The sequence below is a fragment of the Mus caroli genome, unplaced genomic scaffold (assembly GCF_978045245.1).
Source record: "Mus caroli unplaced genomic scaffold, Mus_caroli_1 scaffold_6, whole genome shotgun sequence".
Taxonomy (NCBI): domain Eukaryota; kingdom Metazoa; phylum Chordata; class Mammalia; order Rodentia; family Muridae; genus Mus; species Mus caroli.
This window is the reverse complement of record NW_028227261.1, coordinates 119,925,808-119,937,121: the sequence shown is the minus strand read 5'-3', so window position 1 is coordinate 119,937,121 and position 11,314 is coordinate 119,925,808.

The window sequence follows — 11,314 nt, the reverse complement described above, 5'->3', positions numbered from 1 at the left end:
ATGTGCACATGTGTGCACCAAACCCACAGCTCACCACTTTGGCTAGGATGGATGCTCACCATGCCCATAGACCAGCTTGTCTCTCCCCTTTGGTGCTGGTGATACAGGCATGTGTAGCCAAGCTCCACTTTTTACATGGATGCCAAGATGCCAGTGGTTAGAAACCTTTTCCATTATACAAATGGACTTTGTACTGTGAAGTCATTTTTCTTAAATGTTTCTTAAAATGTTATCTAATTTACTATCGGCATCTTCAGAGTTAAAACGTCTTGAAAGGAATATCCTTGCTATGAGGTTTACATACAAAGTTCAAAGCCAGCCTGGTTTCCATAGTGAGTTCCAGGAGATCCAAGGCTTCATAGAGAGACCCCATGTGAAACAAAACACAACAAAACACGTATACGTTTTTGCCTACATATATATTTGTGCACCACATGTATGCCACGCTGGAGGAGGTCTTTATGTCACAAGGTTTACAAAAGAATGAACACTGGGGCAAAATTAGCCCTTTTCCTCTTGACCTGCAAGCCAGTTTAATTCATGCCCACAGACTTGGTTGTATTCGCTGGTGAGCACCAGGAAGACTGTGCCCTGATTATGTTTAGCTCTAATGGAAGCATTAAGCATGCAGATGAGTTATGCCACCAAATGTTCAGTGAATTTTAAGAAGTGTATTTTTCACATGTGAAAATGCATGCCTGCTGGGGGCTGGTGAGATGACTCAGTGGTTAAGAGCACTGACTGCTCTTCTGAAGGTCCTAAGTCCAAATCCCAGCAACAACATGATGGCTCACAACCATCCTTAATGAGATCTGACACCCTCTTCTGGTGTGTCTGAAGTCAGCTACAGTGTACTTACATATAATAATAAACTTAAAAAAAGAAAAAAGAAAAAGGAAAATGCATGCCTATGAATGTGAAAGTTAGAGGTCCACTTAAGGTGTCTTTGTCTACTACTCTCTACCTCATATTTTAGGCACTTCAAACTCATGGATTGGCTAAACTGGCTAGCCCCAGAGACCCAGGATTCTGCCTCTCTCAACAACCTGAGGGTTCCAGGTATGTCCTGCATACCTCGATTTTCCTGTGGATGTTGGGGGGATAAGAGGTCAGGCCTTATGACTGCACAGCAAGCACTTTTCTGACTGAGCCATCTCCTAGTTCCTTAAGTTTATCTTCTCTCACAGCACTGCTGGAGCACTGTAGAAGGATACAAGAAAACGAGAGTGTTCAGCAGTGTGAGTGATCCTTCCCTGCTTGTTTCTATTTTCCTATAAGATCCCTTGAGAAGCAAAAACAGCTTTCTCTGGTGTGCAAGTTCAAAATTTGTGTGTGTGTGTGTAGACTCTGCCAGTACTGGACATTTGTGCACAGATTTTCTTGATATTGGTCCAGCCCGTTTTTTAAAACTTTACTTTACTGTCTATCACAAGAGCCGTGTCTTAGCTATCTTAGTATCACTGAGGACTCAAAGAAGTATAATGTACACCTGAGAACCATGACAGAATGGCATCAGCACATTGGCCACGAAGAAGATGGCCAAGTTAACCTCAGCAGAATGTCTCAGATTTCATATGCTACCAATCAGAGTCTGGGCACCAGACACTCTTGTTAGAGTGCAGGTTTTGATGAAGTAGGACCAGGCATATGCATAGGTATGGCCAGTGCTTTAGGTCTATGGGCCACATTTTGAGGGTCAAGAAATTAAGAGAGCCGGGCATGGTGGCGCATGCCTTTAATCCCAGCACTTGGGAGGCAGAGGCAGGTGGATTTCTGAGTTTCAGGCCAGCCTGGTCTACAGAGTGAGTTTCAGGACAGCCAGGGCTATACAGAGAAACCCTGTCTCGAAAAACCAAAAAAAAAAAAAGAAAAATAAAAAAAAAAGAAATTAATAGAAATGAAACAAATCTTTAATCAGTCATCTTTAAAAACTTGACACTTAGAAGGCGGAAATAGGGCCTAGTACAGCAGTCCTAGATAATATTCTAGAGGATATAGACACACACTTTTAAAATATTTACTGCTGACCACTTGCTACATATATATTATGTTTTCCGACGTTTAAATGAATGTATCTCTTCTCTTAAAGTTGTGTTTGAGACCTAAGTCCAGGGTGTTGAGCACACCTTTTTGGCTTTATGAGTTTGGGTAATGGCTTCAACTCTTAACTCATAGTTACACTATTCAACTTAGCATGAGCCACCAGTAAGCTGTGACTTGTGCTTTGTAGAATTTTATTAGGATGGACTGGGAACACACCTGAGTCATGGTGAGATCTCTGTGAGCACAGTTTACTCTCCTTAGATGTTGCCAGGAAAGGTTCTAAGTCATCTATTTAAGCAGGGCAGAGAAGCACACCCTGCTCCCCAACCTCAGTGATTTAAAACTTCTGATTTAAAGCTGCAAACTTCCTTGAGTGGAGAACAGTGACTTTTCATCTTACCAGCCTCAGTGTTTGCAAATAGTGTTTAAGACACTGGCTATTCCTGCATAATTAAAACAAAAAAGATTATTCTGCATTTAAAATAGTTTTTAGGTGCACCCACACTTCACATCCCAAAATAAGTTGCCATGACAGCCATTTAATTAATCTGATCATGAACATCTCTTGAGCCCCAAAAGGCAGGGTGGATCTAAGGAGCTAGAAATCAGGCCGTACTCCTGACACTCATTATCCCTGAAATATTCAGAGAACCTTCAGGTCAGACTGCTTGATGTTCTTTTCAATAAATAAATATGCCCTCTATAACAAAAAGTGTTTTAAGTTCTGGATTGACAATTGTGAACTATCAAAATAAACAAACAAACAAACAAGAAGAGTAAGACTCTTGTACTGGCTAGTTTTGTGTCAACTTGACACAGCTGGAGTTATCACAGAGAAAGGAGCTTCAGCTGGGGAAATGCCTCCATGAGATCCAGCTGTAAGGCATTTTCTCAATTAGTGATCAAGGGGGAAAGGCCCCTTGTGGGTGGGACCATCTCTGGGCTGGTAGTCGGGTTCTATAAGAGAGCAGGCTGAGCAAGCCAGGAGAGGCAAGCCAGTAAAGAACATCCCTCCATGGCTTCTGCATCATCTCCTGCTTTCTGACCTGCTTGAGTTCCAGTCCTGACTTCCTTTGGTGATGAACAGCAGTATGAAGTGTAAGCTGAATAAACCCTTTCCTCCCCAACTTGCTTCTTGGTCATGATGTTTGTGCAGGAATAGAAACCCTGACTAAGACAACGCTCCATTTTTAATTGGAATATAGTAGCTGGTGAATATTTGCTAGGTGGAAAAAAAGAAAATTTGGGGACCTAAGTTTCATCTATCATTTCTTGGGTATGCCATGAAGCCTTAGCCCCAACAAAGACTCCAAAGGCCAGAGACAAGTCTTTTTTAGTGAGTTTACGTTAGACAGCTGCCTCTGGGAGAAAGGGTATAAACCCCTTTGTCTCCACATCACTGAGATGGCCTTGTGATCTGAAGCCTAGAATATAAGACAAATGAAAGGACCATCTTACTGTTGAAAAAGTCTCATCAAGTGGCATCATGCAAGCACAGGAGCAAAGGGACAAGAGACAAAGGGAACGGGATGCAGTGACTCAGTGGATATCAGGATATCAGGAAAATGGAAATGACATCTGCAGTGGCTGTGAGGTGGGGTCTGAACGGGGTCACGAACAACCTTCAGGGCGCAGAGGTGCCCACCAAAGTGAAGAGGGAGAGCTTGCATTCATCACAAAGCTTTTGCTGTTTTTTTGTTTTGTTTTGTTTTGTTTTGTTTTGTTTTTTTAGCAGACTCACTTATTTATTTTCTTTTTTTTTAATTAGGTATTTTCCTCATTTACATTTCCAATGCTATCCCAAAAGTTCCCCAATACACTCCCCTCCCCAATCCCCTATCCACCCACTCCCACTTTTTGGCCCTGGCATTCCCCTGTACTGGGGCATATAAAGTTGGCAAGTCCAATGGGCCTCTCTTTCCAGTGATGGCCGACTAGGCCATCTTCTGATACATATGCAGCTAGAGACAAGAGCTCCAGGGTACTGGTTAGTTCATAATGTTGTTCCACCTATAGGGTTGCAGATCCCTTTAGCTCCTTGGGTACTTTCTCTAGCTCCTCCATTGGGGGCCCTGTGATCCATCCAATAGCTGACTGTGAGCATCCACTTCTGTGTTTGCTAGGCCCCGATTTTGCTGTTTTTTATTGTTATTGCTGGTAATAGAACACTCATGGCCCAAACTACTTTGTGCAAGTTAACTTTGTGCAAGTTAACTGAAAACTGTAATTTTTAAAATCATAAATAGTATCAATGGTCTATTTTCTAATATATTTTTATACACCTCTTGAATTGAATATGAAACCTAGTTTGTGCTTTTCTTGGTGACTTATGCGTTCACCATCTTTTGCTGTTTATCCAGGGCAGAAAGATAAAATACAAACATTAAGTCAAATCTGACTTTCAGCTAAATACATATTTTGTCACACTTGTAGTATAAACACATTATTCCTTATTTGCCTGAAATTCAAATTTAACTCGTCTTTTTTTTTTTTTTTTTTTTTTTAATGTCTGAAATCTGGTCACTCCACGATGACATGGTACCTGTTATAATTCAGCAGTGTTTCCAGTGCAATTGAGTTATAGCAAGACTAATTGTCCTGACAGGCAGGCGTCTCAGGGCTATTGTGCTCCTTGAAACTGCAGTTATTTTTATAATCTCTTTCTGTGGTGCCCAGTGATTGTATTCTTGTAACAAGTGTGTTATGCTTTCAGTTTCCCTCTCCTATTTAATTCTGTTAATCTGTTTAGGCAAAGAGTAGATATAGTTTCTGCGCAATGGGAAAGATGTTTGTGAATACATACTTGACAGAAGTATATAAATTTTAAGGCAACATCTTCACAAAATCTTAGTCTGACTTCTCAGAGAGTATCCAGTGGTTTAAAAGTCCCATTAGCTAATAATCACAGCTTATTCTGTGTGTGTGTGTGTGTGCATGCACGTGCGCACATGCATGTGTGTATTAGGACATTGTACAAAGAGAAATCAGCTTCTGATGGAGATATTAAAACAGGATGCAGACAATCCATGACTGTGGATGATTTTCTTGACAATTTTTAGAAGCAGCCAAAAAGGTATGGGTCTAGCTTAAGGATCTAGCCTGATTTTGTTTTAGGACTGGGAACTGCACAGGGGTGGGGGGTGGGGGGTGTCATCTTCTTGAAATTATTATCAGAAGTGAATAATTCAGTATATGAGTTTTTGATTTTAGAATGGTGGGGCAATAACGTTATACGTTCAGTAGACATTTTACTTTTTAAAAACCTTTCCTGTAGTACAATACTCTGAGTTTGCCATATGACTGGGAACAGGAACAAATGATTCACATAATACAGTGTTAGCTAGCTGCTGGATAGGTGGGTTAGGGCCATTAAATACAGTTTGGTTTTTTTGTTTGTTTGTTTGTTTGTTTTTGGTTTTTTTCGAGACAGGGTTTCTCTGTATAGCCCTGGCTGTCCTGGAACTCACTCTGTAGACCAGGCTGGCCTCGAACTCAGAAATCCGCCTGCCTCTGCCTCCCAAGTGCTGGGATTAAAGGCGTGCGCCACCACCGCCCGGCCATTAAATACAGTTTTGACTTACATTTTTAACTTACAAATGTATTGGGACAGTCCTAGCAGCTCTTTGTGTTCTAATTATCTTACGATCTATTCAATCAACTAAAAGTAATTACCACATTCCAACAACGAAAATAAAAATCAGTCATCTTATTTGGAACACAAAATACTGTGCATTACAAATACAGTTCTCAGAGGAGGCTCAAGTAGCCTGCAAACCTTTGGTGAAGGAGTTACAGACTGTATTCTTCCCCAAGTACACTCATTCTCACAATGATTGGGTTTTTTTTCCTTTTCTGTCCTAGGCAGTGCTTGCTCTGTACATAGACTTGAAGGGGTTTCTGAATTAGAATTGTTCTTCCTGATGCTTGGCTTAACATTACTCAAACAGCATGAAAAGTTAGCAAACATTTCTCCTCTCCTTCTACATTTGCATTCGTTTTTACTATTTTATTTCATGCAAGAAAATTGTTTGAGGGGGCTGTTGAGATGGCTCAGTGGGTAAGAGCACTGACTGCTCCTCTGAAGATCCTGAGTTCAAATCCCAGCACCCACATGGTGGCTCACAACCATCCATCATGAGATCTGAAGCCCTCTTCTGGTGTGTCTGAAGACAGCAACAGTGCACTTATTTATAATAAAATAAATCTTTGGTCCTGAGCGAGCAGGGACAACCAGAGTGAGCAGAGGTACTAAATTCAATTCCCATCAACCACATGAAGGCTCACAACCATCTGAACAGCTACAGTGTAAATCATATTCAGAAAATAAATAAATAAATCTTTAAAAAAGAAAAAGAAAATTGTTTGAAAATGATTTATGGTATGAAGAGGATCTTGGAAGTTCCAAGTGGTTAGGTCTTACGTTATCTATGTCGATTTTACTGACATTAATCAAAGAATGCCTTGTCAGAATCAGATTCTACGGATTATATCAGAAGTTGTTATAAAGCCTAATACTGGGGCTGGAGAGATGGCTCAGCAACCTAAGAACACTGGCTGCTCTGCCAGAGGACCTAGGTTCAATTCCTAGCACCACATGGCAGCTCACAATTGTAACTTCAGTTCCAGGGCATCCAGCATCCTCACACAGTCACAACAATACACAGGAAAAGAAAAATGGAAATAAAAAAATCATTAAAAAGTAAGAAAGTTTAGTACCAAGCAAGGATCAGAGTCTTGGATCTGGGTAAAAGCCGTGTGCTCTCTGCTCAGACTGGGCAAAATGATGCTTCTCAGAAGAGAATTGCTACATGGTGACAAAAGTGTGAAAAGCCTTTAAAACTTGCCTGTACTCACCAGCAGAGCCAGCCTGGCTGTGAGGTCACAGGAACCTTCAATTGCACTATATATTTAGATTCATGTAACCTGACTTAACTTACTGTGTTAATTTTCTCTTTCTTTTTGATGCATGAACTCAAAATTCACTTCAAAATTATGTTAAGCCGGGCGTGGTGGCACACGCCTTTAGTCCCAGCACTCGGGAGGCAGAGGCAGGCGGATTTCTGAGTTCAAGGCCAGCCTGGTCTACAAAGTGAGTGCCAGGACAGCCAGGGCTACACAGAGAAACCCTGTCTCGAAAAACAAAAACAAAAACAAAAAAACCCCAAAATTATGTTAAAACTGAATGGGTTTTAAGAGTTGTATTTATTTTCATTTCTTGCCTTAGAATTACTTTTTCCCTTTTTTTTTTTTTTTTTTTTTTTTTTTTTGGTGTGTGTGTGTGTGTGTGTGTGTGTGTGTGTGTGTGTGTGTGTTTGGGGGCAGGGGTTAAGACAGGGTTTCTCTGTATAACCCTGGCTGTCCTGGAACTCGGAAATCCACCTGTCTCTGCCTCCCAAGTGCTGGGATTAAAGGCGTGTGGCACCACTGCCCAACTAGAATTACTTTTTGTAGGTTTTTCTCTGAAAGCCTTTAAGTGTGGGAGCAAAAGATCCCTTGACAGACTTTTTTTTTTTTCAATGTGGTGAGGATAATGTGAAGGCTTATAGACAACATTTTCAAGCTTGAAGCACTGAGAAAGGGTTATGGCCTTAGTCACCATGCCTTTTCTGTGAAGAGACACCATGACCAAGGCTTTCTCTTATAAAAGAAAGCATTTAATTAGCCACTTGCTTACAGTTTCAGAGGTTTAGTCCATCATCATCATGGCAGGAGTGTAGCAGACAAAATGCTAGAGTAGTAGTTGAGAGCTAGCTACATACAGACCAGCAGGCAGAGAGAAAGAAACACTGTGTTGAATGTCTTCTTTTGAAAACCTTGGGCTGGTGAGATGGCTCAGTGGTTAAGAGCGCCGAATGCTCTTCCAAAGGTCCCGAGTTCAAATCCCAGTCCCGAGTTCAAATCAAAACCACATGGTGGCTCACAACCATCCGTAATGAAATCTGATGCCCTCTTCTGGAGTATCTGAGGACAGCTACAGTGTACTTACATATAATAAATAAATAAATCTTTAAAAAAAAAAAAAGAAAAGAGAAAACCTCAAGGCATTCTCCCAGTGACAACAAGGCCTCACCACCTAATCCTTCTAATCCTTTCAAAGAGTTCCACTTTCAAGCCAGAAAGTTGCCTCTGGGTTAAGGATGAACTTGAACTCCTGACCCTCCAGTAGGCCACATAAGCCTACAGAGAGAATTACTGTTGCTGATAGGAGTTCCCAAATTTCCAAGGAAAACTGCCCCAGGCATGTTTAAATTTAAACCAGAGAGAAAAAAGAATTAAGGGAAATCCAGATTACAATAAATACACCGATTAAAAATATAGAAAGAGCCCCAGTACAGGGAACACCAGGGTCAAGAAGGGGTGGGTAGGGGAGCAGGGCTGGGGGAGGGTATAGGGGACTTTTGGGATAGCATTTGAAATGTAAATGAAGAAATGAAGAAAATATCTAATAAAAAATGCCTTTAAAAATACAGGAAGAAAAACTTACTATACAAGCCGTGTCAAAACTGAATGTCACCCTGTAGGGAACCCTGGTACCAGGAAAGGGAAATACCTAATGCACACAGGGTACCATTAGAGCTACAGAACCAAAAGCAAACCCCAAATCAAAGTAATTAGCATGGTGGTTTGAATAGGAATTGGCACTAAGGCTCACAAGTTGAATACTTGTTTTTCAGTTGGTGGTCTATTTAGGAAGGTAGGATGTATGGTCTTGTTGGAGATGTATCACAAGAGGCCCAGTCTCTCTCTTTCTCTCTCTCTCTCTCTCTCTCTCTCTCTCTCTCTCTCTCTCTCTCTCTCTCTCTCTGTGTCTCTCTGTCTCTGTCTGTCTCTCTGTCTCTGTGTGTGTGTCTCTCTCTCTCTGTCTGTCTCTGTCTCTCTGTCTCTCTTTCTCTCTGTCTCTCCTCCTGCCTCCAGATCAGGATATAAGCTCTCACTACTACTACTCCATCCATGCCATGTTCCCTTCCATGATGATTATGAACTAACCCTCTGAAACTATAAGCAAGCTTCCAGTTAAATGCTTTATCTTATATGTATCCTTGATCATAGTGTCTCTTCGTAGCCATACAACAGTTAGGAAAAAACTAACAAATTTCAAAAATAACAACAAAGGACAGAAGCATAAATGAGCAAACTATGCTAGCTGTATTGACATTCGCAGACAATTAGAGTGGCTGACGCTTAGTCCTTACTATTGCTCTTTTCCTGACCTCTACACAATTGCTTTTATTTATCCTACTGAACTTCTTGTTTGTTTGTTTATTTATTTATTTATTTTGGATTTTCAAGACAGGGTTTCTCTGTATAGCCCTGGCTGTCCTGGAACTCACTTTGTAGAGCAGGCTGGCCTCGAACTCAGAAATCCGCCTGCCTCTGCCTCCCGAGTGCTGGGATCAAAGGCGTGCATCACCACGCCCGGCTCTTGTTTATTTTTAACATTAGCCCACAATGCAATTGGCGTTATGGCCTGCTCATACCCGATTCGTTTCTGTTCATTCCTCCAGGCCATGTATCCTTTTGCCCCTGGCAGTTACCCTTCTGCTTTCATGTCACAAATACTCTATTAGCCTTCCCCTTCTTCCACACAATCTCAATGTCCTGTCTCGTGGCTCCCTTTTAACTTCCGTGCCGCCTATGGTCAAATCTTAGTGGACACAAGGAGAGGCTTAGTTGCTCGGGTTGCTTGATTGACCCCTGGCAATATATAAACGAAGTACAATGGTACATGCCTATCATCTTAACCTTAGTTCTCAGGAGGCAGAGGGGAGGGCCAAAAGTTCAAGGTCATCTTTGGCTACACAGTGAACTTGATATCAGATCTTATCTCCAAAAGAAAAAAAAAAGTCAAGAACTTTTCTTATTCTTTTCTTACATAAAAAATGAACGTCCAGTCAGTTTCAGCACAATAACAGATTTCCTGGAGTGTTTAGAACTTAATAAACACTTCCTTAGTACAAGTCTTAGTTAGGTGACTGTTTCATAGAATGCTGGTTTTCCTCAAAAGATACTTCCTAAGAACTATATTCTAAATTAAAATAAGCTTTCTAAGAACTATATTCTAAATTAAAATAAGCGTGACAGTGTGGTCAAGAAAGCTGATCTTTGTGGCGGTGAACAATTCTAAACAAATGGATATAGAGAGAGGTATTGTCCAAAACAACGATAAAGCAGCCACATATGTTGATTTCTGAGTAAGCAGAAAAGAGTGAGCATTAGGCGTATTAAAACTTATAATCATACGATAGTCTTGAAATCTTGGTGGAGAGCTAGCATCCACAGGCAGAAGATATAAAGCATCTACATAAATTACTTCATCAGTGCTGTAGTCCATCCCTATTTTATATAGTTGATGAAAAAACAAATTTTCGAAATATTTCTTCCCACTTTGCTTATAAAGATGGGTCCTGCTCCCTAGACAAATATTTATTTGCTTGCCTTTTTCTAGACCCCACCCAGCCTTCCAAACTCAACAAATTTCTGGTGTTAATCGCTCTCTGCTCATAGTACACAATTGACTTTGTGCTCCTTTTCGGCTTTGCAGAATTTAAAAAGCATAAACAAGTAGCTATCTGGGAAGCGCAAAGCATAGACTTCAAAGATCCTGTAATCTGATATTATTACTGTCTTTCTGTCTCGAGGACCCAAATTGGTGTTTTCATTATTTCCTATCCCCTCCATGTGACAGATTTGGTTTTTTTGGCGCTCCTGACAGCTAAATTAATCTCTCTCCAAATATTAGACTGGCTCTTTGTTATATCCCGTTTAAGTCACTATGCCAAATCTTAACAGGGTCTCTAAAGTGCTTAGCTTGCTTTTCCAATGGGTTCGCTTCCTCTTCCTCACTGTCTCACAGGCTCTCCTTTCTCTGCCTTAGGTCTTTTTTTTTTTTTTTTTTTTTTAAACTCTCTTACTTTTGAGGGGGTATTTAAATTCCAACCCGGAACTTGGGTCGCGCGCCTTGGATGACGGGAGTCGTAGTTTCTGTGACTTCTGGGTAACCGCCTTTCAGGACGATTCCTGCCCTTCGCGAAACCCCACAAATCCCAGAATGCACTCTGGCGGGCCCGCCCCCGGTGCGCAGGCGCCCTGGGGCCGCAGGATTTGAATCGGCGGCGTTGTTATTGACGCCATATTGGGGCCGGCGGCGGGTGGCAGAGTTGTTCCGTGGAGAAGAGAGGGTCGAGTGCATTGCTTAGCTCTGTACGGCCGGGCTACCTCGCAGCTCCTGCGCGTGGCCGCCACTCACGAGCTTCCGACTGCACCGGCGTGT